This window comes from Triticum dicoccoides, chromosome 2B, assembly GCF_002162155.2.
Source record: "Triticum dicoccoides isolate Atlit2015 ecotype Zavitan chromosome 2B, WEW_v2.0, whole genome shotgun sequence".
Classification (NCBI taxonomy): domain Eukaryota; kingdom Viridiplantae; phylum Streptophyta; class Magnoliopsida; order Poales; family Poaceae; genus Triticum; species Triticum dicoccoides.
This window is the reverse complement of record NC_041383.1, coordinates 810,019,469-810,046,599: the sequence shown is the minus strand read 5'-3', so window position 1 is coordinate 810,046,599 and position 27,131 is coordinate 810,019,469. Positions and strand designations below refer to the sequence as shown.

General features: G+C 52.0%; 1 pseudogene; it reads left to right on the top strand.

Annotated features, from left to right (window-relative positions):
- Positions 1–14,856: 14,856 nt before the first annotated feature.
- The window catches only part of LOC119361522, a 15,242-nt pseudogene continuing 2,967 nt past the window's right edge, over positions 14,857–27,131 (top strand).

The window sequence follows — 27,131 nt, the reverse complement described above, 5'->3', positions numbered from 1 at the left end:
TTCGGAGACGGTCGACGTGGGCTGCGGAGCTCCGGTGGTGGCGATGCGCGGGCGCGGGGCACGTCGGCGCGGTGGCGGGCGTCTGGCGGCGGCGTCGCAGACGTGTGGCCCGGCGCGGTGGGCTGCGCGGTGGCGGCACCCGTCGCGGCCGCGGCGGCCTGATCTGGTCCAGTCCGGGCCAGATTCAGGCGGCGGTGGCGGCGGATGGCTCGATGTTGGGAAATGTAGCATGCAATTTCAAAAAAATTCCTACGCTCACACAAGATATATCTAGGATATGCAGCAATGAGAGGGGGAGAGTGTGCCAACGTACCCTCGTATACCGAAAGCGGAAGTGTTTGTTCAACGCGGTTGATGTAGTCGAACGTCTTCTCATTCCGACCGATCAAGTACCGAACGTACGGCACCTCCAAGTTCTGCACACGTTCAGCGCGATGACGTCCCTGGAGCTCTTGATCCAGCGGAGGGTCAAAGGACTAGATGAGTTCCGTCAGCACGACGACGTGGTGATGGTGATGGTGATGTGATCCGCAGGGCTTCGCCTAAGCACCACGAGAATATAACCGGAGGCGTAAACTATGGAGGGGGGGGGGCGCCGCACACGGGTAAGAGAAATTGGTGTGTCTTGTAGGGGCGCCCCCCTCCGTATATAAAGAAGGGAGGGAGAGGAGGCCGGCCTAGGTCCGCCCCAAGTGGGGGGGGGGTCCCACTTGGACTCCCACTAGGATTCGCCCCCCCTCCTTCTACCGGAGGGGGAAAGGGGGAAGGAGAGGCAGTAGGAGAAGGAAAGGGGGGCGCCACCTGTCGTGGTTCTAAGTCTTACAGTAGAATAGGGGGTAGGTATGAAGAGGCAAGATCCTAGCTATGGAGCAGTTGTGCACACAAGTGTTTTACGAGTTCAGGCCCTTCTTGGAGGAAGTAACAGCCCTACATCTCGGAGCCCGGAGGCGGTCGACTGGATTATATGTGTGAGACTTACAGGGGTGCGAACCCTTCTACCAGTGGAGGGGGGTGGCTTTTATAGAGGACGCCAAGACCCTAGCCAGCCCACGTAGCAGAGGGTTAAAGTACATTAAGGTCTGGCGTTACTGGTAACGCCCTACATAAAGTGTCATCATGACCATTAAGACTACTTAATTACAGACCGTTTGGATACAGAGTAGATCTTGAACTCCTGGTGGTCGAGTGAGTCTTCATGGTCGAGTGTCTTCAGGTTCGTCGAGTGTCTTCTAGTCCGTCGAGTGGAGTTTCTCTTGGTCGACTGGAAGACGGCTTCTTCTAAAGGATGTCCTTGGGGAGGGTACCTTAGACAGGTTCATGACCCTACCCTAGGTACATGACTTCATCAGTAGCCCACGAATGGATCGAGGTTTGAGTGAGGAAGGAGTGGGCAATCTTTCCGACCTGCTTTCTGGTGCCGTAAAGGTGTTTTGCTCTGGATCAATGACTTTCAAGTGAGGGTGTCAACTTTCGTTCAGTCGCCTTGATCCATTCTTTATATTTGTCGAGTGAACTTTATGAACTTGGGGATTTCCGAGCGACGGATCGCAGGAGATCTTCCGTCTGACAAGTTGCCCGGTGGTTAAAGGATTTAGTGGGATCCGAATTTTGGGAAGCGCGCGAAGTGGAGAAGACCGCGGTACTCGGATGGGATAAGGCAGGGATGCCTCGATTCTCGCGCTGCCTTTTTCGCCACGTATCGCTTGCGCGACTGTTTCGGGATTTGACAGGATCGCCTGGGCCTACCTGTCGGCCACTCGGAACTGACTCCATATAAGGAAACTGGCGGAGGTTTTTTGAACAGTGCCTCCTCATTTTCTCCTCTCTCGCCTTCGGATTCATCCGCTGCGCCCACCAACTGTCCGACGCCGCTGCTCCGTTCTGGCCTCGTCGGCGACAATGGTGAAAGAGAAGACGGCGGCTTTGGAGCGGGCGAAGAAGGCGACGACGGCGGCGAAGGCGAAGGGGAGAGCGACCAGTCGAGGGGGATCCTCGTCGCGGTCCCGTTTGCCGCAAGATTGGATCCAGGGTGATTGGATCCGCTCGACCATCACCCAAAAGGATCTCGACGACCTGGTCGATGAAGGCCTGATTGCGCACGGGGCGGCGAGCCTCCCGGGGATGGAGTGGCAGCCACAACCTCAGGAGGGTGAGTGTGTCCTCTTGGCGACTCATGTAGATCGAGGGTTCTCTCTGCCACCACATCTTTTCTTTCGAGGGTTTCTGAATTTCTTTGGAGCTCAGCTTCACCACTTTACCCCCAATTCCATTGCCTATCTCTCCGCCTTTGTATCTTTGTGTGAAAACTTCTTGGGTTGTCGGCCGCACTGGGGCCTCTTCAAACACATATTCACTTGTCGTTCTCAGATGGTGAAAAAAGGCTAGCCCCAATGACGAGAGAACTTAGGTAATCCAGATGTGCGGGGGTCTCAGGGTCCAGATGAGGAGTAAGAGCGCTTCCCCAGCTATGACCCTTCCCGAGTCAGTCAGAGGCTGGCAGTCGACCTGGTTATACTGCCAAGACCAGTCGACGCCAGGGCAGTCGACTGGGCTCCCTCCCTTCTCTATGAATCGAGTGAACAAGCCATCCTCTCTGAAAGTAGTTCCGGAGGAGAAGGCTCAGGTAAAAATGTTGATGGAGTGAGTAGTCCAGTTGATTCGTGACGGTGTGACTGGCATGGACCTTCTGGAGGTTTTCCTTTGGCGGCGCATCCAACCACTCCAGTATCGGGGCCACCCGATGTGGCTGTATTCTGGTACTGAGGACACCTCTCGGGTCCACCCCGAAGAGGTCGACGATGCCACACTGGAGAGGTGGATGAATGCCATCACAGTGAACAAGGACAACCCTCGTGGAGCCAGGAGGATCCCGCCACTCGACCAATCCTATGAGGCGGACAAGGTACGACCATTTTTCTCCGATTGTCCCGTCCGTTCTGTTTCGTCATAGATCAGTCGATTGACTTTTGTCTTGCTTGTTGTTTTTCAGGAAACCACCGAGTTGTACTCGATGCCCAACAGGGCGCAAGCACATGCCGAAGAGGAGGAAGGAAGCGGAGGCGAAAGCCAAGAGGAGTGGGAGTCGGATGCCGATGAGGGTGATGAAGATGCAGGCTCTGATGAGGAGGAAGAGGAGGAGGAAGAGGAGGAGGAAGAGGAGGAGGAAGTTGCGCCTCCTCGTTCCGAAAGGAGGTCCAAGCTCGCCCATGACCCTGCGGCTGATCGTGGCAAGGGGGTCGTGCCTGCTAGGCAGTCGACGAAACGTCCTCGGACATCTTCACCGGCGCCGACTGAGAAGGCGTCGAAGCAACCCCGAGCGGCCCTGACAAAACCGGCGAAGGCCCTACCGAAGATGAGGATGGAAATTCCGACTATTTCTGGGTAACAACATAACTCATGCTTTTCCTTTTATCATGGATACATTCTTGGTCGACTCAATCGCTGACAGACCGATTTTTGAAATCACAGTGCTGCTACTTCTGAGACTTCAACCAGGCATGAGGATCAAGAAATGGAAGATGCTGCTACTTCTCATCCTGGTATGATCTGCACGGTTTCGCTTTTGGTCGATTGAATCTTTATTTTTGACTTTGAACTTCTTCTGCAGCTCCACCTAGCGTTGTCATCAATCTCCCTGATGATGACGATGAAGCGCCACTGAGGAAGAGGAGGAGCAGGAAGGCGACTGTTGGCAAGGCTGCTCAGGTTGTGTCAGCACCTGGACCATAGATTCCAGAGGGGAGCAACGTTGCTCGGGCTACCGTGTCCTTTGCGGAGCCGTTGACGGTTGCCCGCCCTTCGTCGTCGAGTGTTGACCCGCCTTCTCTCTTCTCCACCTACCACGTCCCGGAGGACCAAGCAAGCGCTGCCAAGGAAGCCATACGCCAGGCCGGGATTATGATGGAGCAGGTGAAGGCGATCCGAACCGCCAGCCAAGCAGCTTATGACGCGAGTTTAGCCCTCCAGAGTAATGTCTAGGTTAGTTAAACATCGACTGGAAATCTTGATGTTTGTCATGCACCCACTGGGTGTGTCAATTCTACGGTGGACTGCTGGCAGTCGACTGTAGTCATTGTGTCTTGAAATTTCTCACTTTACTTGTTTCACTCGAGCATGGTCGAGTGGAACAATAAAACTGGTGGGGGCACGCTGAGTGCACCCACTGGGTGTAGTCCCCGAGACCGTGGTCGATTGCTGGAAATCGGCTATGGTCTGAATTTTTGAATGTTTTTTTACTGCTGACAGTTAACTACTTCCGGTCGACTGATCGACTCTGAGTCTAGCTGATAGAACTAGTGGGGCACGCTGAGTGCACCCACTGGGTGTAGTCCCCGAGACTACAGTTGAATGTTTAGATTCAGCTGTAGTCTTAGAAATACTACGATTTTCCTTTTAGTCACTCGGAAGTGATCTGTCGTTGATGTCTGTCGACTGAACTTTCGCAGAAATCCTGTGACCTTGTTTCTCGTTATACCGAATTGGAGAACAAGCATATCCAACTTGAGCTTGACCAGAAGCTTGTCCAAGAGAACTTTACAAAGTCGAAGGAGGAGGCAAAAGGTATGTTTGGTGAGAATCTTGACGACTGTCCTTGCTTCTTGCCTGTCTCCGAGTCTAATCTTACTGTGATTTTTGCAGAAAAATTGAGGGATGCTCTGAAGAAGAAGGACCTTGACCTCGCCGAGGCGCAGAAAGCGGCTTCGGACAAGACAAAACTTGCAGAAGAGAAGCTGGCTTCTGTTAACAAACTTGAAGAGGAAAACACTAATCTGAAAGCTGCTCTCGACGTGGCCAACCAAGAAGTCACTCGACTGAAGAACACCAATATGGTCCTGAGCGACAAAGCTGGCGAACTGGCGGGAAAGAAGAATGACTTGGAGGTTTATCTGGGAGGACTGGCCAAGAAGCTATTCCTCATGCTCGAAGGTAACCCCTTATCTCTGATTGGTAATTACTGACTTGCTGTAAGGGCGTTAGCTTATCCTTGAATCCTGTCCACATAATTCTGCCAAAACTTTGAAGAGGAGACTAGTCGAGTGGAGACTGGCTTGGATCCCATCAATTCTCTGGTGAAGGATGAAACCGCTATGAACGTGCTCCGCCTCGAGTCTCGCATTGCTGCAGTGGTCGATTACCTTGGAAGACTGAAGGCCACAACGTCGCGCATCGACACATTGCTCTGGCCAGAAGAAACGCTTCAAAACGACCTTGAGTTGCTGATGACTCGACTGAACGAAGTTCCGAGTCGAGTGCAAGAATGGAAGAAGTCTTCTGCCAGGTGCGGTGCTGACATCGCTCTGTCCTTGGTCAGCGTCCACTGCAAGGAAGCCAGAGAAAACAAGCTGGCGTCTCTCAAGGTGGCCAACACTAGGAAGCATGACTTCCGTTCTTTCATGGAAACCTTCATTGCGGCTGCCACTTGGATCGCAGATGGGATCGACTTGGACGAGTTTGTTGCGCCTTCCAGCCCTCCGCAGGAGGGGTAAAAAACTTCTATGCTCGATGATTTGAATTTGCCTCGGAATGGCGAGTGATTTTTGTAACCGCCAAACTTTAACAGGCTTGATGCATGAGTACTTCTGGGTCCGTAGGACGTTATCCGAACCTTATTTGCAGTTGAAATACGTTTGCTTCTTTCGGACAACCATCTTCTTTGGATTGGAGTATATACTAGCATCTGTAATGCTCTTTTGCCGGTAGGAGTGAAGCACAAATTGCAGTCGACTTGTGCTCATCATGTTTGGGCGAGTGCTGGGTTGCAGTTAAGCCCCCCGAGTGGGAGGTTTGCTCTCCACTCGGTAGGTTTTTAGAAACTTAGGCGAGCACTGGGCTGCAGGTAAGTCCCCGAGTGGGAGGGTTGCTCTCCACTCGGTAGGTTTTTTAGAAACTTAGGTGAGCACTGGGCTGCAGCTAAGCCCCCGAGTGGGAGGTTTGCTCTCCACTCGGTAGGCTTTTTAGAAACTTAGGCGAGCACTGGGCTGCAGCTAAGCCCCCGAGTGGGAGGTTTGCTCTCCACTCGGTAGGTTTTTTAGAAACTTAGGCGAGCACTAGGCTGCAGCTAAGCCCCCGAGTGGGAGGTTTGCTCTCCACTCGGTAGGTTTTTTAGAAACTTAGGCGAGCACTGGGCTGCAGCTAAGCCCCCGAGTGGGAGGTTTGCTCTCCACTCGGTAGGTTTTTTAGAAACTTAGGCGAGCACTGGGCTGCAGCTAAGCCCCCGAGTGGGAGGTTTGCTCTCCACTCGGTAGGTTTTTTAGAAACTTAGGCGAGCACTGGGCTGCAGCTAAGCCCCCGAGTGGGAGGTTTGCTCTCCACTCGGTAGGTTCCTTAGAAACTTAAGCGAGTACTGGGCTGCAGCTAAGCCCTCGAGTGGGAGGTTTGATCTCCACTCGATAGGATTTTCGTGGCACGACATTGGGGGAGAAGGTAGCAGTCGACCTGCGCTTCGTCCTCCTTGTGGGACGCACGTTGTCTTTTATTCTTAGGCGAACACTAGGTTGCAGCTAAGCCTCCGAGTGGAAGACTGGCTTATCACTCGGTAGGATTTTCAAAAACTTAGGCGAGCACTAGGCTGCAGCTAAGCCCCCGAATGGGAGGTTTGCTCTCCACTCGGTAGGTTTTTTGGAAACTTAGGCGAGCACTGGGCTGCAGCTAAGCCCCCGAGTGGAAGGCTGGCTTACCACTCGGTAGGATTTTGTTTACTTAGGCGAGTACTTGGACTGCAGCTAAGCCTTCGAGTGGGAGGCTGGCTCACCACTCGGTAGGGTTTTGTTTTAACTTAGGCGAAATGGATTCGCAGCTAAGCCTCCGAGTTGAAGACTGGCTTTCCACTCGGTAGGATTTTTTACCAGCTTAGCCGAAACGGGTTCGCAACTAAGCCACCCACTGGGGGACAGAGTTATGAGAACAAAAGTGATAACAATTACTAAGAAAATTATGAAACTCTTGTCTTTGATGAATACACTACAGGAGTACTTTTATTACAACTCATCGGAGTGGAAAACTTAAGTATAAAAAGGGCGGAGTAAGTCCACGTTCCATGCTCTGGGCTCGTCAATCTAGTGTTCGACATTGTAAAGGCGGTATGCCCCATTATGGAGAACCTTGGTGACGATGAAGGGACCTTCCCAAGTAGGAGCAAGCTTGTGTGGTTTCTGTTGATCCACTCGGATAACTAAATCTCCCTCCTGGAAAGCTCGACTCTTCACATTTCTGGCATGGAAGCGACGCAAGTCCTGCTGGTAAATGGTCGATCGGATCAAGGCCATCTCTCTTTCTTCTTCTAGAAGGTTGACCGCGTCCTGTCGGGCTTGCTCTGCTTCAGCTTCGGTGTAGAGTTCGACTCGGGGTGCGTTGTGAAGCAGGTCACTCGACAAGACTGCTTCAGCTCCGTAGACCAAGAAAAACGGAGTCCTCCCAGTCGACCGGTTTGGCGTGGTCCTTAATCCCCAAAGTACCGACGGAAGCTCGTCGACCCATGCGCCAGCTACGTGCTTGAGGTCCCGCATCAGTCGGGGTTTCAACCCTTTGAGAATTAAGCCATTTGCTCGTTCTGCTTGCCCATTCGACTGAGGGTGGGCGACTGAAGCATAATCGACTCGCGTACCCTGAGATGTGCAGAAAGCTCTGAATTCTTCGGAGTCGAAGTTTGACCCATTGTCTATGATGATACTATGGGGAACTCCATATCTGAATACCAACTCCCTGATGAAACTGACGGCGGTGCCGGCATCCAGATTCTTGATGGGTTTAGCCTCAATCCACTTAGTGAACTTGTCGACTGCTACCAATACATGGGTGTATCCGTTTCTGCCTGTTCTTAGTGGTCCAACCATATCCAACCCCCATACAGCGAAAGGCCAGACGAGTGGAATGGTCTTCAAGGCTGAGGCGGGTTTGTGCGACATATTGGAGTAGAATTGACATCCTTCAGACTTGTCGACTATCTCTTTCGCCATCTCATTTTCTTTGGGCTAGTAAAAACCCGCTCGGTATGCTTTAGCCACGATGGTCCGAGAGGATGCATGATGGCCACAGGTCCCCGAGTGGATGTCGTTGAGAATCATTCGACCTTCTTCCGGTGTTATGCATTTCTGGCTGACTCCAGTCGCACTTTCTCTGTACAACTGTCCCCTCATGACGGTGAAGGCTTAGGATTGGCGGGCGATCTCTCAAGCCTCTTCTTCATTCTCAAGGAGATCTTTCCTCATAATATAAGCGATATAGGGAACTGTCCAGTCGGGAGTGATGACTAGAACTTCCATGATTAAGTCGACCACAGCTGGGACCTCGACTTCAGTCGGATCCGTGGCGCTTTTTGGCTGCGGGGCTTCCTCAGTGAAAGGATCTTCTTGAACCGACGGCGTGTGAACATGCTCCAAAAACACGCAACTCGGAATGGCTTCCCTCCTGGAACCTATCTTCGCCAAGTCATCAGCTGCTTGATTTTTCAGTCGGGGAACGTGATGGAGCTCTAATCCCTCAAATTTCTTCTCCAGCTTTCTGACTGCATTGCAGTATCCAGTCATGGCTGGGCTTCTGATGTCCCACTCCTTCATCACTTGGTTGACCACTAAATCCGAGTCGCCGTAGACCATGAGGCGACGGACGCTGAGTGAAATGGCCATACGCAACTCGTACAAGAGTGCTTCGTATTCTGCTTCATTGCTGGAGGAATCAAAGTGAATCTGGAGTACATATCTGAGCTTATCTCCTCGTGGGGAAACCAAGACCACTCCGGCACCGGAACCATTCAGCATTTTGGAGCCATCGAAAAACATAGTCCAGTGCTCTGAGTGAACTTGGGTCGGTAACTGCTGTTCAGTCCACTCGGCGAGGAAATCTGCTATTGCTTGGGACTTGATAGCTTTCTTTGCCTCAAATCTGATATCTAGGGGAAGAAGTTCAATCGCCCATTTTGCCACTCAACCGGTTGCGTCTTTGTTGTGCAAAATCTCTGATAAGGGGACATCGGTGACGACTGTGATAATATGGTCAGAGAAGTAGTGAGCAACTTTCTTCGTGGTCATATAAATCCCATATACAAGCTTCTGATAATGAGAGTATCGTTGCTTGGATGGGGTCAGGACTTCAGAAATGTAATATACTGGGCGCTGAACTTTGAAGGCTTTCCCTTCTTCTTCCCGCTCGACCGTAAGTATAGTACTAACGACTTGTCCAGTGGTTGCAATGTAAAGCAGCAAAGGCTCTTTGCTGATTGGGGCAGCAAGCACCGGCTGGGTGGAAAGCAGGGTTTTTAACTCTGCAAACGCTGCATCAGCTTCTGGAGTCCACTCGAACTTGTCTGACTTCTTCATCAGTCGGTAAAAGAGGCAATGCCTTTTCAGCGAGGCGAGAGATGAATCGACTTAACGCGGCCAAGCATCCAGTAAGTTTCTGGACATCGTGCACACGTACGGGGCGTTTCTTTCGGAGTATAGTGCCCACTTTTTCTGGGTTGGCGTCGATTCCTCGTTCAGAAACGAGAAAACCGAGTAACTTTCCGCCAGGAACTCCGAATGTGCACTTTGATGGATTAAGCTTGATATCATACCTCTTGAGGTTGGCAAATGTTTCAGCGAGGTCAGTCAGCAGGTCGGAACCTTTTCGTGACTTGACCACTATGTCATCCATGTACGCTTCCACATTCCGACTGATTTGAGTGAGCAAACACTTCTGAATCATCCTCATGAAACGTGGCTCCGGCATTCTTGAGGCCGAATGGCATGGTGACATAACAGAAGCACCCAAATGGGGTGATGAAAGCCGTTTTGATCTCATCGGGCCCAAATAGACGGATCTGATGGTACCCAGAATAAGCGTCCAAGAAAGACAGTCGCTCACATCCCGCAGTCGAGTCGACTATTTGGTCGATGCAGGGAAGAGGAAAATGATCTTTCGGGTAGGCCCGATTGATATGTTTAAAATCGATGCACATGCGAATCGAATTGTCCTTTTTGGGGACCATGACGACATTGGCGAGCCACTCGGAGTGGTAAATCTCTCGGATAAACTCTGCCGCTAGGAGCCGAGCCACTTCTTCGCCAATGGCCTTCCTTTTCTGGACGGCGGACCGTCGCAGATGTTCCTTCACAGGTTTTGCCTTTGAATCGACTCGTAGACGATGCTCAGCCAGTCCCCACCCGGCATGTCAGAAGGTTTCCATGCAAAGATGTCCCAGTTCTCAAGAAGGAACTGGATGAGCGCTTCTTCCTATTTGGGGTCGAGTGTTGTGGAGATATGAGTCGGGACAGCGTTAGGGTCGGTCGGGTGGATGTGAACGGGTTTTGTCTCACCGGACGACTGGAACGCTAATTCTGTAGCAGGCTTTTTGGCTCGCAACAAATCACTCGGATCTGCATTCCTTTGATGTTCCTGCCACTCTTCTGCCACCATCTGAGCATCGGCGATCTTTGAGCATTTCTGGAACCACTCTTCTGCCTTCTTGCGATTACCAGTGACAGTGATCACGCCTTTAGGTCCAGGCATCTTTAGTTTGAGGTACACGTAACATGGTCGAGCCATAAAGCGTGCATAAGCTGGTCTGCCCAAAATTGCAAGATAGGCACTCTGGAAATCCACAACCTCAAATGTCAGCTTCTCCTTGCGGAAATTCTTTGAATCACCAAAAACTACATCAAGAGCAATCTGGCCGAGTGATGCGGCCTTCTTGCCAGGGATGACTCCATAAAAACTCATGTTGCTCGTGCTCAGTCTGGACATCAGAATGCCCATCCCTTTCAGTGTCTCAGCCTACAGTATATTCAAACTACTGCCGCCATCCATCAACACTTTGGTCAGTCGAGTGCCCTCGACGGCTGGGTCGACCACCAACGCTTGCCTCCCAGGGGTGGCTATGTGCATGGGGTGATCAGATTGGTCGAACGTAATGGCAGTCTGAGACCACTTCAGGTAATTGGGTGTTGACGGAGCAGCCATATTCACCTCTCGGTTTATAACTTTCAGTCGGTTTTTGCTCTCAACATCGGCAAAAATCATTAAGGTGGAATTGACCTGCGGATATTCCCCGTCACTATCCTCCTTGTCCTCAACCTTGTCCGACTCTTTTTCTTTGTCCTTGGAATGCTTCCCTTGGAACTGCTGTATCAGGAGTTGACACTGTCGAGTGGTATGCTTCGGGTAGATGAAATTACCCTCTTCGTCTTTCTTGGTGTGGATGTGACATGGTAAATCCAACACGTCATTTCCTTCTTTATCTTTTACTTTCTTGGGGTTCCAAGGCCCCTTGGGTTTCCCTTTGAACTTTCCTTGGTTCAGGGCCAGGGCTTCTCCAGGTGCGGCTGGCTCAGCTTTACGCTTTTGCTTCCGACTGGAATTCCCGCCTCCGGTGTCCTGGGCGACTGACTTGTGTTTGCCGCTCCGGAGCCGATCCTCTTCCTCACCATTGGCATATTTGGTGGCTATTTCCATCATTCGACTCAGAGACATGTCTCTGGTTCGACCGAATTTCAGGCTTAGCTCTTTGTACTTTACGCCCTCCTTGAAGGCGCAGACTGCCTGGTGATCAGATACATTTTCTACTGTATGATGCAGCGTGATCCATCTCTGGATGTAATCCCTCAGAGTCTCATTCGACTTCTGTACACAAGATTGCAGCTCTGTCAGTCCCGCCGGCCGCTTGCACGTTTCTTCGAACGTCCTGACAAACACTCGGGAGAGGTCCTCCCACGTGTAGATGCTGCTGGGCGTCAACTGATTCAGTCATGCCATGGCTGACCCTTCCAACATGAGAGGCAGATGCTTCATGGCCACCTCGTCATTTCCACCGCCGATCTGAATAGCCACTCAGTAATCCTCAAGCCAAGTATCGGGCTTGGACTCACCGTTGAACTTGCTGACTCCAGTCGCCAACCTGAAGTTGGGAGGGATCACCGCGACTCTGATGGCTCTGCTGAAACACTCTGGTCCGGAGATGTGCACTCGGCTGCTGGTGGGTACATCTCTGTCATTACCCTCTCTGTGGGCTCTGTTCCGGTCGACCAGACCTTGAACGATGATGGATCTCGCATCAAAGCCTGGTTCCCTGGGGTCGACTGGAATTCTTTGCCCGCCACTGTACTGGCATCTGTCATCCTGCTGTCGAGGCATATATGATCCACCCCTCCGGGGAGGAGTGGGCACTCGACGTCGATCGTTGCGATCGACTCGGTGATCATCCTACTCATAGTTCCTGTACTGATCGTGTCGGTCGCCATGCCCTTCACGCCTCGGGGGCGATCTGGGGCTATGGGCTAACTGGACAGTATTCGCCGCCATAGACCTGCTATGAATCCTGTTCCGCGACTGCGACACGGCCGAATTCTGATCTCCAGCTGCCCGGAGCAAATCCCTGATCTGCATCAAGCCTCTGCCAGCCTCTGACTGGGAAGGCTGAATCGACTCTGCTATATGTGTTGCAGCTGCCAAATTCTGGATTGGAGTGCGGTATACCTGAGTCGGAGGTTTAAAGAGTTGGCGTCGACTGGAATCTCGAATCCGTTGCCGTGCATGCTCGTCGAGTGCCCGCTGAAGGTTCTCCAGTTGAGTGCGCTCAGCCAGGTTGGCCAAGCGCGCGTCCTCTAAGGCGCGAGCCTCAGGGGTTTCTCCAACGATCAGAGTATGAAGCGCATCCATGTTCCGGCGGCGAAGCTCTTCCCTCTGCTGCGAGTCGAGGGGCTCGGGGCGGTACTCCTCATGGTCGCGCGACGGGTCGCCTCCGCCGTTGCCTCCCTCGGCGCCAGTAAAGCCGGGGGGAACGTGCGGCCCATTGACCATCAGGACCTCCATCGCCGGATCACTGCTGTCGCATTCGGATGCAGTCTCTACGGAGCCAGTCGACAGGTCGAACATGCCGTAGAGAGATTCGTCGGGCTCGATTGCCGCGACTTGGGCAGTGGTCGACTGGCGAGCCACTTCATGCCTCACCCACCGCTGAAGCCTCGACCGACCGGAGCGCTTACGCCGGCGGGAAGCTGGGAGGGATGATGACACGAAAACCGGCCGATACTGAGTCGACGGTTGCCGCAGAAGGACGCCGCGGACGCATGCTCGAAAGTGCGTAGCTCCGTGGACCGGGAGCGCATCCACGTCGAGCGGAGTCTCCTGCAGCCAGGCAGAGTCGTCGGCGACGAATGTGAGAGCGCCGAGACGGATCTCGCGGCCCTCAACCAAAACTCCACCTGAAACCATGATGATGGGAATTGAAAAGATTGCAACTTCTCCAACAAGTCGCTAAGACACCGGCCCCACGGTGGGCGCCAACTGTCGTGGTTCTAAGTCTGACAGTAGAATAGGGGGTAGGTATGGAGAGGCAAGATCCTAGCTATGGAGCAGTTGTGCACACAAGTGTTTTACGAGTTCAGGCCCTTCTCGGAGGAAGTAACAGCCCTACGTCTCGGAGCCCGGAGGCGGTCGACTGGATTATATGTGTGAGAGTTACAGGGGTGCGAACCCTTCTACCAGTGGATGGGGTGGCTTATATAGAGAACACCAAGACCCTAGCCAGCCCACGTAGCAGAGGGTTAAAGTACATTAAGATCTGGCGTTACTGGTAACGCCCTACATAAAGTGTCATCATGACCATTAAGACTACTTAATTACAGACCGTTTGGATACAGAGTAGATCTTGAACTCCTGGTGGTCGAGTGAATCTTCATGGTCGAGTGTCTTCAGGTTCGTCGAGTGTCTTCTAGTCCGTCGAGTGGAGTTTCTCTTGGTCGACTGGAAGACGGCTTCTTCTAAAGGATGTCCTTGGGGAGGGTACCTTAGACAGGTTCATGACCCTATCCTAGGTACATGACTTCATCACCACCCCCTTCCCTAGTCCAATTCGGCTTCCTCCCTTGTGGGGGGGCCACCAGCCCCTTGTGAGCTGGTTAGCCTCCCTCTTATGGCCCATATGGCCCATATCTTTCCCCGGGGGGTTCCGGTAACACCTCCGGTACTCCGGTATGTACCCGATACACTCCGGAACCATTCCGGTGTTCGAATACTACCTTCCAATATATTAATATTTACCTATCGACCATTTCGAGACTCCTCGTCATGTCCGTGATCTCATCCGGGACTCTAAACAATCTTCGGTCACCAAAACACATAACTCATATAATACATATCGTCATCGAACGTTAAGCGTGGGGACCCTATGGGTTCGAGAACTATGTAGACATGACCAAGACACCTCTCCGCTCAATAACCAATAGCGGAACCTGGATGCTCATATTGGTTCCCACATATTCTACGAAGATCTTTATCGGTCGAACCGCAATGTCAACATACGTTATTCCTTTTGTCATCGGTATGTTACTTGCCCGAGATTCGATCGTCGGTATCTTCATACCTAGTTCAATCTCGGCAAGTCTCTTTACTCCTTCCATAGTGCATCATCCGGCAACTAACTCATTAGTCACATTGCTTGCAAGGTTTCATATGATGTGCATTACCGAGAGGGCCCAGAGATACATCTCTGATACTCGGAGTGACAAATCCTAATCTCGATCTATGCCAACCCAAGTAGTACAGTAGCGTATATATTTAATAAAAAATACACTGAAGCAACTAATAACTTCTGACAGACCCTGTTGCCATCTTCTCATATGTAAACATTGTGTGTATAAATAGTTTGACAGCTAATGTACCACGACATTGTTCAAACATTTTGCTATATACCGAAAAAAATACAACAAGTTCCCACAGGAACGCGCGGGGTATCACCTAGTTGTATCAAAAACAGAGGACAAGACAGAAGATAGAGGAGCTTCCGGCGGTGGAGTTTGGCTCGTGGTCGTCCCTAAATGAGTATAGTTGGCCAAACGGGCCAGGCCAACCAGGCCATCCCGCGAGCACGCCGGCACGGCCGCCATGGGCCAGGCACGACACGGGCTAAACGGGCAGTGCCCAGCACGCGGCATGCCTTGGGGTGTGCATGGGCCTGGAGGCTGTGCACACCACGGGCCGGCACGACAAGGCTCGTTTATTATATACGTAAAATAGAACCCAATAGGCCTAAAAATCAGCCTAACAGGAAGCAGCTCAAGGTCAAAATGATGGTGCAAAAGATTAAAGAAAATTTGGAAGGTGATCAAAAGGTCCTGGTCATACTCAATGTTTATGAAAAGTATGTACCCCAATGGGAGGAGACCAGAAACAGTTTTAGCCTTTTGGAGCTCGGGTGCCCCATCGCTGGTGCTGTGATCGTGGCCACAAAGACCACTCAACAGGACAACAATCAATATTTTCGCTCTCCAAAGCTGGACCGTATAGAATATTCTCTTGTTGGCCTCTACCTTGATGCTCTGGTACATAATACAGGCAAGCATTTGGATGATACAGGCACCCGCCAGATTCTTCGCGACATCTTGCGCGAGTGTGAGCAGCATGAATTCTGCATGAAGATCTTTGCTCATGCATTGTACACCAAACCCAAGAGGAGCAATGAAGAGTTGAGCAACTTGCACAACACCTTGTGTGCCGCTGCCACACAAAAATCATTGCCCAGTATGATGTTCAAATTCTCCTACGGGGAGCTACCTAAAGAGTACATGTCCTGTTTGCTGTACCTCGCTATCTTCCCTAAAGGACAAACCATCAGGCGATCAACCTTGATAGGACGATGGGTTGCAGAAGGGATGATAACCACCAAAGAGTGGCGCTGGTCTTCTTCAGTGGATGAAGCTGAGAAAAGTTTTGATACGCTCGTCGCCCGGAGCCTTGTTTGTCCCGCTGGCACTGGAGCTACTGGAAAGGTCAAGAGCTGCACGGTGGATAAGCTAGTTTATGGAATCATTACCAAGAACATCGCCACGAAGCAGCGCATTCTGGAGACACGCCTGTCACTTCTCCATTTTCAGCGATGTCCACCTCCGCAGCTCTGAGACAATCGAGAATTTCTTGGAAAAGTCATCTCAGTTCTCCAAGCTCAAGGTGCTAGATCTAGAAGGCTGTCAATGCTTCCCAGAGTGCCAACACTACCTGAGTGACCTATGCAAGAAGATACTAATGCTCAAATATCTTAGCCTAAGGGGAACCCTGTGTTACCAGGCTACCCGGTGAAATCAACAATCTGCATGAGCTGGAGGTATTGGATATCCAGGAGACCAAGATTCCTGCATTTGCAACAAGAAATGTCCTGCTCTGAAAGCTGAAACGTCTGTTGGCTGTTAGCCCAGAACTACTCACTAGCACTCGAGTAAACTGAAACGACCGGTGAAAGAGCACACGCACGTACTACTCAGTACTCACTAGTGTATCACACACACGTTAGTAGTACACAACACTTGAGGCTTGGTTGATTCGGAGTGGAATGGCCTGATTGTAACCGGCCGGGATACATCTCCTTTTATAGGTGTTTGAAACCGACGTAAACTAGAAAATATCAACTGATACATGTACCTGCACACATCTAGCTGCCCCTAGACCAAAAGCTAGTACTACACAAGTAAGTCACGGCTGCTCCTTTTGCTTAGCTACTAAGCTACGGCAGCGGCAGTCATTTTCCATTTTCACTGCTGCCGACATGCATCTACCTAGGTAATAACTACCGCCGCTACATGCAAACATCGGAGACAAGGTTTGACCCAACATTGGCTGGTCAAAAGCTGAAGGATCTGTTGGCTCTCCAAATTGACCCAAGTCCAAGCAGTGCTGCTGACTCTATCCCTGATACGATAGAAACAATGGAGCGTGTGGAGGTACTATGCAATGGCAAGCTTCAAAATGGTCTGAAGCGTTTGTTGCCTAGCAATGTTGATTCAAGTCCTGCTGACTAGACTGGGTCGAGCGACCAAGTTTTAGCGATGATGGCTGTCTCTCCTCCCCCTCCCCTCCCCTCGTCCCCCTCCGTCCCCTCCCCCGCCGTTGGCCATGGCCCCCTCGCCCCTCCCTCTCCCCCGCCCCCCTCCTACTCTCTGCGGGGCAGGCCTGTGGCTCTTGCTCCGGGCGCTCGCCGTCCTCGTCGCTGGCTCCCTTGGAGTCGGCGCCCATCCTTGGCTCGCGGTTCTGGGCGCTCGGCGATTTGGAGGATTCGGCCTCTGATTCCGACTCGGAGGGGTACGCCCCGCCGTTGGTGGTGCCGGTGGTGGCCCCGGGGCCTGTGGCTGGCCGGTCCCGGAAGTTTGCTCCGGGCGGTCAGGGCAGGCCGGTGTCGCTGCCGTCGGGGTCTCCTGGTTGGTCGCGGGTTGGTCGCCGCCGACGCGTGGTTGGTGTGGATCCGGCTTCTTCTCAGGTGTGTGATCTCCTCCCTCCTCCCCGGTCTGCTGTGGTTCCTGATCTGGGTGGGTTGGCTTCTCCAGTCAGTGCTCCTCCCTGCTCCCTTGGTCCCCGGCCGGGGCCGTCGGCGGCGGTGGCGGAGGCACCGGTGCGCCTGGAGGCAGTTGTTGACCTAACCCTAGATCCGGGATGCTCGGAGGGCTTGGGGGCCTTGATGGGCCTGTGGGCCTGGTGGCCTCTGCTGGGGCTCGGCCCGGTCCGCCCGCTCCACCAGCCCTGTCGTCTTTTATTTCTTCCCCCCCTTCTGTCTGTGGGCCCGGGGCAAGTGGTAGTGGCCATTGCGCCCCGGCCTTCCCCCCCTTTGGCCCGGGCTTCGGCCTCGGCCTGTTCGGCCCAATCTGGCTCGGCCTGCTGCAGCTATATATGGGTGCGCCGTGGTGCCCTTCCCCCCTTCCTAGGGTTTCCGGCCTCCGCGCTGATATTCGCAGGGTGCGTCGTCCCATTCGCCACTTCTCCAGATCCGCTTCTTCCCCACCCCCCATCCTCCTCTCTTTTGCCGACGCGCTCGCCATGGACAAGTCGAGGGCGTCTTCTTCCGAGGCTCTGTCGGGGAGCAAGAGGGCTAGGGAGTCCTCGCCGGGCTCTGGTGTAGATCTGGCCTATGAGGCTGAGCTCCATTCTAAGCTGGAGGCTGACCGGGTGGCGCGCGGGCCTGTGCATGCGCGGCAGGAGTAGGAGGCGGGGTCGGACCGTTCCGTGGCCAGATCTGGGACGCCGCTCCCTGGATCTGGTGCTGGGTCGGGGCCGGATCTGTGGGAGGTTGCCGCGGCTTCGGCGGCTGGTGGTTCCTCTTCTTCGGTGCCTCGCCCCGTCCAGGTCGGGGGACGGTTCCTCCGCCTCGGCCTCCTCCCCGCTCCTTCGGGGCCGGCGCGGCCTCCCGCTCAGGGCAGCGCTTTGGCCCTGGGTCATCTTCCTCGCTGGCTGGGGATCGGCGTCCTCCCCCTCCTGTTCCGGGCGCTTCCTCGGGGGTGCGTGGTGACGGCATCCTGCCGCCGCCGCCTCCAGCTCCTCGCCATCACCCAGTTCCCTCGGCCCCTTCTCCGACCCTCACCTACTTTGCTTGCCACCGCCCGAACCATTTCCAGTCGAGATGCACTAATCCCCCTTTCTGTCTCATCCGCCGATCCGATGGCCACCTGACTGTGGACTGCCGTAATCGCACCAAGGGCCCCTCCTTTCTGCAGTTTGGGTTGGGTTTGCCTGGATGCTCCTTCTTTGCTCTGGACGCTGAGGTTCCTCTTGTGATGGCTGCATCTTCCCTCTCCAATGCGGCGATTATCACAGTGTGTGGTCAGAAAATATCCCCGCAGACCCTTTTGGACGGCTTGAAGATTTGGGATGAGGGTGGTTGGGACTGGCAGGTGCGTCAGCTCTCAGACTTTGAGTTCGTCATGGTGTTCCCCTCCAAGGACTGCCTAAGGATGATTTCGTCGTGTACTAGCTTTACTCTGCCCCTCAATCAGCTTGTGGTTTCTGTCAAAGCGGCTACTTGTGGTGCGAAGGTGGTGGGTCCTCTCAGCAAGACTTGGGTTTTGGTTGATGATGTGCCTGTTGGGCTTCGGTCTGTGGAATTCATGATGGCTTTTGGTAACCTCATTGGCAAACTTGTGGAAGTGGACTTGGAATCTCTCGAGAAGGTTGGCCCGGTGCGTCTCAGCATGTGGTGCATTGACCCGGCTTCTGTTCTTGGCTCTGTGGATGTCTTTCCTTCCCCTGAAGGTGTTCGGCTTCGTGTTCGGGTTGAGGGCGTTGGTCTCCATGCCCCCCTCCGCCTGCGCCTTCGCCTCCTCCTTCCAAACCTTCTGACCAAAATGACACGCAGGGGGATGGATCGGCTGGGGGGCATAAGCACAATGGGGGTTCGGATCTGCGTTTTACTCAATTAGAATGGGACAAGATGGAATCCGATGATCGTGATATGCTCAAGGAGAATGCCCCGGTCCCTAATCCTCAGAAGGAGAATCCACGGGATGGGGCGGTTGGCAAGGGGACCCCCATCTCTGGTGCCTGTTCCAATGTGCCTACTCGCTCGCAGTCGCCTTCCTTCTCTGGCATTGAGGATCTCCCTGCTTCTCCTAGGCGCTCCACTGATATTCCCACCAAGAAGAAGAAGAAGGTTTCGGTTCGGAAATTTTCTGCTAAGAGTCGGGCTTCATCAACCTCCAAGGTCTCTGCTGCGGGGCTGGCTCGTCGTCTGGACTAGGACCTTGGCGCTGCCTCGGGGTCTGGCCCTAGCTCGACGACGCCGGCGGGGGGCTCGCCGGTGTTCCGCTCTCCTGCGTCCATGGCGCGGAAGGGTCGGCGGGTGTGGGACTCCGGTGTCTCGGTGGCGGAGCATGCGGAGCGTCGCGCTGCGGCTAGGGATCTCCCTCCTGCAGGTTCGTCTCCCCCTCCCCATGCTCTTCCTTCTTCCCGAGTTCGCCTAGTTTTACCTGCTCTATCAGACGTTCATTTGTTGCATATTATGTCGGATATTGGGGTGGTTGACAACCCGGGGATGGGCGCTTCCTCTCAACTTCTCTCTATCATTTGGGCGAATGAGGAAGCCCAGGCTGCCATTGCTAAGGCTATGGATGCCGCGAAGTGTGCTGGTCCTGTTAGGGTGCAGGGCCAGGCCGGGGTGGCAGATGCAAATATTGGTTGTGGCCAGGCGTCTGCTCCCCCAGTTCCTGTTAAATTTGGGCGTTCTAAACGGCCTAAGGCTTATGTGGCCCCGTGCAGATCGAGTCTCCGTATCAAAAACCTTTCTTTTAGATGAGAGCCCTTTTCGGAAATTTTTGTGGTTTCGGTGCTAGGGGGCGTCGGGACCAGATTCACGACTTGGTGTGTGGGAGCACATTGACATTTTAGGTTTGGTGAAAACTTTCAAGGAATCCTTTTCTCCCTCTGAATTGTCTGCGATCGCTGGGATGGGTAGATATGACTGGCACTTTCTTCCTGCTTCGGGTCATTCTGGTGGTATCCTGATTGGTTCCAAGCGGGACATCTTTGATTTCATTACTTTTGAACATGGTATTTTTTGGGCTAGCTACATAGTTCATCATCGCCAACTAAATATGATGTGGGAATTCATGGTGGTTTACGGGCCCACGGATCATTCGCTTACCCCTCTTTTTTTTATGAAATCTCGAGCAAGATTGAGGCATGCAATATACCTCTTCTTATTGGGGGAGACTTTAACCTGATTCGCTCTCCGACCGACAAGAACAACACTAACTTCTCGTGGCCACTCGCCAATGCCTTTAACGATTTCATTAGTACATGCGCCCTTCGTGAGCTTCCTAGGGTGGGGGCTCGTTTCACCTGGTCTAACCATCAAGCCTCCCCGGTCCGGTCGGTGCTAGACAGGGTTTTTGTGTCTGATCGTTGGGATTCGCTTTTTCCTCGTGCTCTGCTCAAGGCCAGGCCTGCGGTTGGGTCTGACCATGTCCCCCTTGTCCTTGACGTGGGTATATTGCCTATCGCCACGACCTCCCGCTTCCAGTTTGATGCCTCTTGGCTTTTGATTGAGGGCTTTTATGATATGCTTGGGTCTCGGATTGCTACGTTTCTCTCTTCTCCGCTTCGGTCCTTTGGTCCTCTTGATGACTGGCATAAACTCTCTTACGAGCTTCGCAAATTCCTTAAGGGGTGGTCTAGAAACAGGGCGGCTGAGGCCCGTAAAGAAAAGGACTCCTTAGAATCTCAAATCCGGGATCTTGATCTTATGGCCGACTCTTGTGGCCTCTCCTCCTCTCAATGGGCCACCCGCTATACCCTGGAAGATGCCTTATTTGTGCTACAACACCAATCGGAAATTTATTGGCGCCAACGTGGGACCCTTAATTGGACCTTGAAGGGGGATGCGATGACGGCTTATTTCTTTGCGATTGCCAATGGTAGGCATCGCAGATGCTACATTGATTCCCTGGTTATTAATGGCGTTAGAACCTCGGACCAACACACCATTATGGCCCACATTGTGGGATTCTACTCTAATCTCCTTAGCTCTAAGCCTGACCTTGGGGTTGGCCTCTGTCCTAGATTCTGGGACTCTAATTCTAGGATCTCTCCTGAAGAAAACCTGGGTCTTATGGTTGCCCTTTCTGACGAGAAGATCTGGCAGGTGATTAACTCGGCTAACATGAACGCGGCTTCAGGACCTGATGGTTTCTCAATCCCTTTCTTCAAAAAAATTTGGCCGCAGTTGCGGGATCTTATCTGTAAAGTTATTCAAGGTTTCTGGTTGGGTACGGTGGATGTCTCGCGCATTAACTATGCGGTCATTACCTTAATTCCTAAAGTCAAGGGCGCGAACTTGATTTCGCAATTTAGGCCGATTGCTCTTATTAATAATTTTGCCAAGTTTCTGGCCAAAGGGTTGGCTACGCGCCTATCTCCCATTGCCCACCGTTCCATCAGCCCTTTTCAGTCGGCTTTTATTAAAGGTCGCTTCATTCTTGATGGGGTTCTATGTTTACATGAGGTCGTTCATGACCTTAAGATTCGAAAGACAAAAGCGGTCATCCTTAAACTTGATTTTGAGAAGGCTTACGACTCGGTTAGCTGGCCATTTTTGCGTAGAGTGCTGTTGGCCAAAGGTTTCGATGGTCCTCTTGTCCATAGAATTATGCAGTTAGTCTTGGGGGGGCCACACTGCTATTAATGTGAACGACCGGGTGAGTAAGTTCTTTGCTAATGGTAGGGGCCTATGGCAAGGTGACCCTGCCTCGCCTATCTTGTTTAATTTTGTGGCTGATGCTTTATCTCGCCTATTATCTAGGGCAGCTGCCTCTGGGCATAAATCCCCTATTAGCAATCATCTTATCCCCCCTAGTCTGACCCATCTCCAATACGCGGACGACACCATTATCATGGTGGAGCTAAACGATGCCTGCATAGCGCACCTTAAGTTTATTCTTCTATGCTTCGAGGCGATGTCGGGTCTTAAGATTAATTTTGCTAAAAGTGAAGTGGTTGTTACTGGGGTCGAGGATTCGGAAGCCATTCGAGTGGCTCACCTTCTCAACTGCAAGCTGGGGTCTTTTCTGTTCAAGTACCTAGGTCTTCCGATCTCCCCAGATGTGCTTCATGCTAAGGATTTTGCCCCTATAGTTACCAAGGTAGGTAATAGGGTTCTACCCTGGCAGGGCAGATATAACTCGAATGCGGGTAAATTAGCTCTTATTAACGCCTGTCTCTCCTCCCTCCCTATGTTCCTGATGGGCTTCTACCTCCTGTCGGCTGGGATTCATGCGGGGTTTGATAAACACCGTGGTGCATTTTACTGGAATGCGGCAGACAACTGCCGCAAGTATCGCTTTGTGAAATGGAAGCTGATGTGCAGACCCAAAAACCTTGGGGGGTTGGGCATCCTTAATACGTCCATCATGAACCAATGCTTACTGATTAAATGGTGGTGGAAGATTATGAGTGCGGAGGACCAGCCCCTGTGGTTGGACATCCTGAAAGCTAAATATTTCCCATCCTCTAGCCCAATGTTTGCCATGTCGTGTGGTGGCTCAAAGTTCTGGAAGGCGTTGGTCAAAGTTAGGCTGATTTTTCAATCCTACGTTAAGTTTGTCGTTGGGGACGGTTCCTCGATCAGGTTTTGGTTAGATTGGTGGTGTGGAGATTCACCCCTCTCGGTGACCTTTCCCACCCTGTTTTCTTATTGTTCGACCCTGCCATTTCTATTGCTAGGTTAGCTTCCCAGGGGTGGAACCTGATCTTCCGGCGCTCCTTGTCGGCTGTAGAGTTCGAAGAGTGGCAACGTCTTACTGCCCTCTTCCCATCGCTCTCGACGGCTAGGGACTCGGTGATCTGGCCATTGTCCTCCTCTGGTCGGTTCTCGGTGAAATCTTTTTATTCCAAGCTGGTTGGGGGCACGCCCACTAATCGTTTCTCCCAGGTCTGGAAGGCTTGTCTTCCCCCTAAGATCAAAATCTTCTTATGGCAAGACTTTCGGCGTCGGCTGCCTTCGGCTGATCAAATTCGTAAGAGAAATGGCCCGGGCTCCCAGTTCTGTGCTCTGTGTGGTGCTGTTGAGGACACTAAACATATATTTTTTCATTGTCACTTGGCTAAGCTCATTTGGAGTTGCGTTCGGGATTGGTTAAATGTCTCTTGGGCCCCTGCCTCCTTTGCGGAGCTGCGGGCTTTGGCCCATGACCTTTCGGGCGTCTCTCGGCGACTCTTTTGGGTGGGCTTGGGAGCGTTGTGCTTGTCCCTTTGGACGACTAGGAACAATTTACTATTGAACATGTGTTTCTGCGAAACCTGCTGACTGCTTATTTCAATCATGTGCCCTCCTGCAGCAGTGGAAATCATTGACTAAGGACGACGACCATGAAGCATTCACAGCGTTAACCTCCAAAATTCGGACGACAATGTCTCTTCTTTGCAGACAAGCGCAGGGTGACTAAGGGCTTTTGTTTGACTGCTTGGCTTCTACCAGTTGGGTGATCCTTCCGGCCTGCGTGCCGTGTACTGGCGTGGGTGCCATGTACCAGACTCCTCTTTGTGTTTTTTTTTCTCTGGCCGCTGTTGGTGCCTCGGGCTGCTGCTACTTTCCTGCATTGTTACTGTGACCTGCCGTATGGCTTTATTTATAAAGTCGGGCGTATGCCTTTTCTTTAAAAAGTCCTGCTGACTACTCCAGTGTGCAGATCCCTGAGAAGATTGAAAAAATGAAGGGTGTAGAGGTATTGTCCAATGTCAAGCCGAAGAATTATCAAGACTTGGCAGACATAGGAAATCTAAATGACCTCAAGAAGTTCGGTGTGGCTATCAACAAGGAGAGTGACCTCAAGTCATTTCTTAATGCAATCAGTGACCTCCTAAAACAGTCCCTCCGTTTTCTGTCAATTACTCTTGACATAACCATGTACCAGGGCCCTGCATCAAAGCTGATGCTGGTAAACAGCCCCAAGGATCTTGAGATCCTAACTATAAATGGAAAAAAGCGCCCCAAGGATTTTGAGAGCCCAAGTATCAGTGAAAGCACTAGCACACATATTGGGAAGCTTCTTGAATTATTGACCAGAAATGGAAATCAACTTGTCAAGGTAACTCTAAGTTGCACTTTTTTGAGCCAGGAACATCTGAAGGTCCTTGCCAAGCTTGAGAATTTACGCTGTGTCAAGCTTCGACACAATGCGTACACCGAGAGCAAGCTCATCTTCAGAAAGGGTGAATTCGAAAATCTCAGCAGATTTCTTGTTGAGGGAAGCAACATGACTGAAATCAAGTTTGACAATGGAGTTGCTAGTAAGCTCGAGAAGGTTGTTTTATCCTCCACCAACATCGTGTCTGTTAGTGGAGTCGACTGCCTTCAAAAATTGGAGGAGCTCGAGCTGAAGGGCTGTAATAACAAGGACATGTTGCATTTGTTACTTGACAATGCGGAACACATAGCCAAGGTGACTCTTCGTGGTACATTGCTGGAGCAATGTGATCTGGAAATCCTTGCCCACAAACCAAAGATGCGCTGCATAGTGCTCTTGGACCAGCCTAATATTGGTAGACAGCATATCTTCAACAAAGATGAATTCCAAATGCTCAACCCTCATACTGTCGGCAAACTTCCTACATCAAAGGAGGTCGGGCTGAACGGTGGCATTGTCCCTGATGAGGTGAAAGAAGACATAAAAACAGGTAGACTTGACTGCGAAGACAGAAAGGCAGGAAATCAAGACCAAGCAACAGGAAACACAGGAGAACCGGATGGTGCTGCCAGATGCCCATCCTTGTGGAAGGCGAAGGGTTGGTGCGGGAGGTACTGAAGGCCTTCACTTTACTTCTTCCATTCACCATCAATTGCTCCCATGGTTTGTGCTCGTGTGGTTTGCCATTGTTTATTTCTGCCTATTGAGTGTGCATTTGTGTTCTGATTGTGCCGTTTGATTTGAGTGGTATGTGTGTGTGTGTGTGTGTGTGTGTGTGTGTGTGTGTGTGTGTGTGTGTGTGTCCAGTTACTTGTTCTGCACGTGTGCTTTGTGATTGTGGTTGAGCATAATTGTTGTGTGTATACTCATGGGTCTGGATTTGTGTGGCTTTCCTCTGGACAATATAGTTGCATGTAATAAGTGTGATGCTTTGTACGCACGATCGACTTGTTATTAATTTATAATGTTGTGTGCTATATCATCATGTGCTTTGGCTGGGTTCTGCGATGATGAACTGGTGTATGTCATGTTAAAGTGTAGGCTGGTAGTTGTAGAAACGTGACATGTTGTCACGTATATTATTGCGTGTGTATATTGTAATTGGCGCAGGTTGTTAGTATAGATCAAGCCTTATCCGGTATAGCTTGGAGTAGGGGCAAAGACTTGCAACAACCTGCGCCGCATGATGTAATCTTCTCTGTGTATTTAACACGTACGCGTCCCTGCCAGGAAGGCATACACTTCCACGCCTTTCTTCTTCTTTCATGGTAATCAGAGCTGCCCTCGAACTCATCCATGGTGACATCATCAAATTCCTTCCCTGTCTCGCCATTCGCTCACGCCGCCACAGAGAAACTCAGCAAGGGCAATCAAGCACTGTGGCGCGCGACTGTGCTCTCCGCCATTCGGGGGGCGCAGATGGAGAAGTACCTCGACGTCAAGCATCTGCCACTATCGATGCAGATTGACGTAACCTCGTCTGATGGCAAGACCACGGCGAAGGCAGCAAACCCGGAGTTCCAGACCTGGTACGCAAAAGATCAACAAGTTTTCTCATATCTTCTGACGACTCTCCCTCGTGAGATAGCCATCCAGGTTGCATCATGTCACACTTCGGACGAGCCCTAGAATACGGTTGAGGGTATGCTTGCATCCCGCACCCGTTCCCAGACCACCAACGTCCGCATCGCCCTCGCCAACTTGCAGAAGGGCAACTCCTCCATCACGGAGTACGTTGGGAAATCAGGTCCCTCTGCGATGAACTGATCGCGGCTGGGAAGAGGGTGGACGAGGATGACATCGTCTCCCACATCTTAGCCGGGCTCGAGGAAGACTTCGACCTGGTGGTTTCTGCTATGTGCTCTCGGGTGGAACCGGTGAGCGTGGCCAAGCTGTATTCACAACTGCTCAGCTTCATGACAAGGCTGAATCTTCGTGGTGGAGGGTCTCAGTCCTCTGCCAACGCTGCCACTCAAGGCCACAAGTTTGGCGGCGGAGGTGGTGACCGCGGCCGCAGACAAGCCGGCGCTGGTGGTGATCGCGGCAGTCGCAGCTGACGAGGATACATACCCGGGGTAGGGTCATAGGATTGACCTACGAGCCCCACCCAAGGTCACTACCCTGGGATATGAAAAGACCAAGAGTCAACAGAAGAACACTAGTCTCATACGTTGAGTGCAATCCACTCGACGGTCACATCACTCAACAGCCGTTACCTTTCGTCATCACCAAGGTACTCCACAACGGAGCATACCGCCTCTTCAACATCGAACACAATAAAGATGAGCCGCGCGCCTGGAATGCGGATCTGCTCCGCCCTTTCTATTCTTAAATATTTTAGACCGATCAGATGTAATAAGGAATACCTTTTAGTTTGACTATCAAAAGACATAATTTACTCCTTCCGAATGGTTGTTGTTTATTTCTTTTGTGTACATTACCTTAGCCGCGAATCTATTTTGCCTGAGGCAAATCGATAAAAATCCTACCGAGTGATGAGTCTGCCTCTCACTCGGGGGCTTAGCTGCAGCCCAGTGCTCGCCTAAGTAATGAAAAATCTTACCGAGTGATGAGTCTGCCTCTCACTCGGGGGCTTAGCTGCAGCCCAGTGCTCGCCTAAGTGTTAAAAATCCTACCGAGTGATGAGTCTGCCTCTCACTCGGGGGCTTAGCTGCAGCCCAGTGCTCACCTAAGTAATGAAAAATCATACCGAGTGATGAGTCT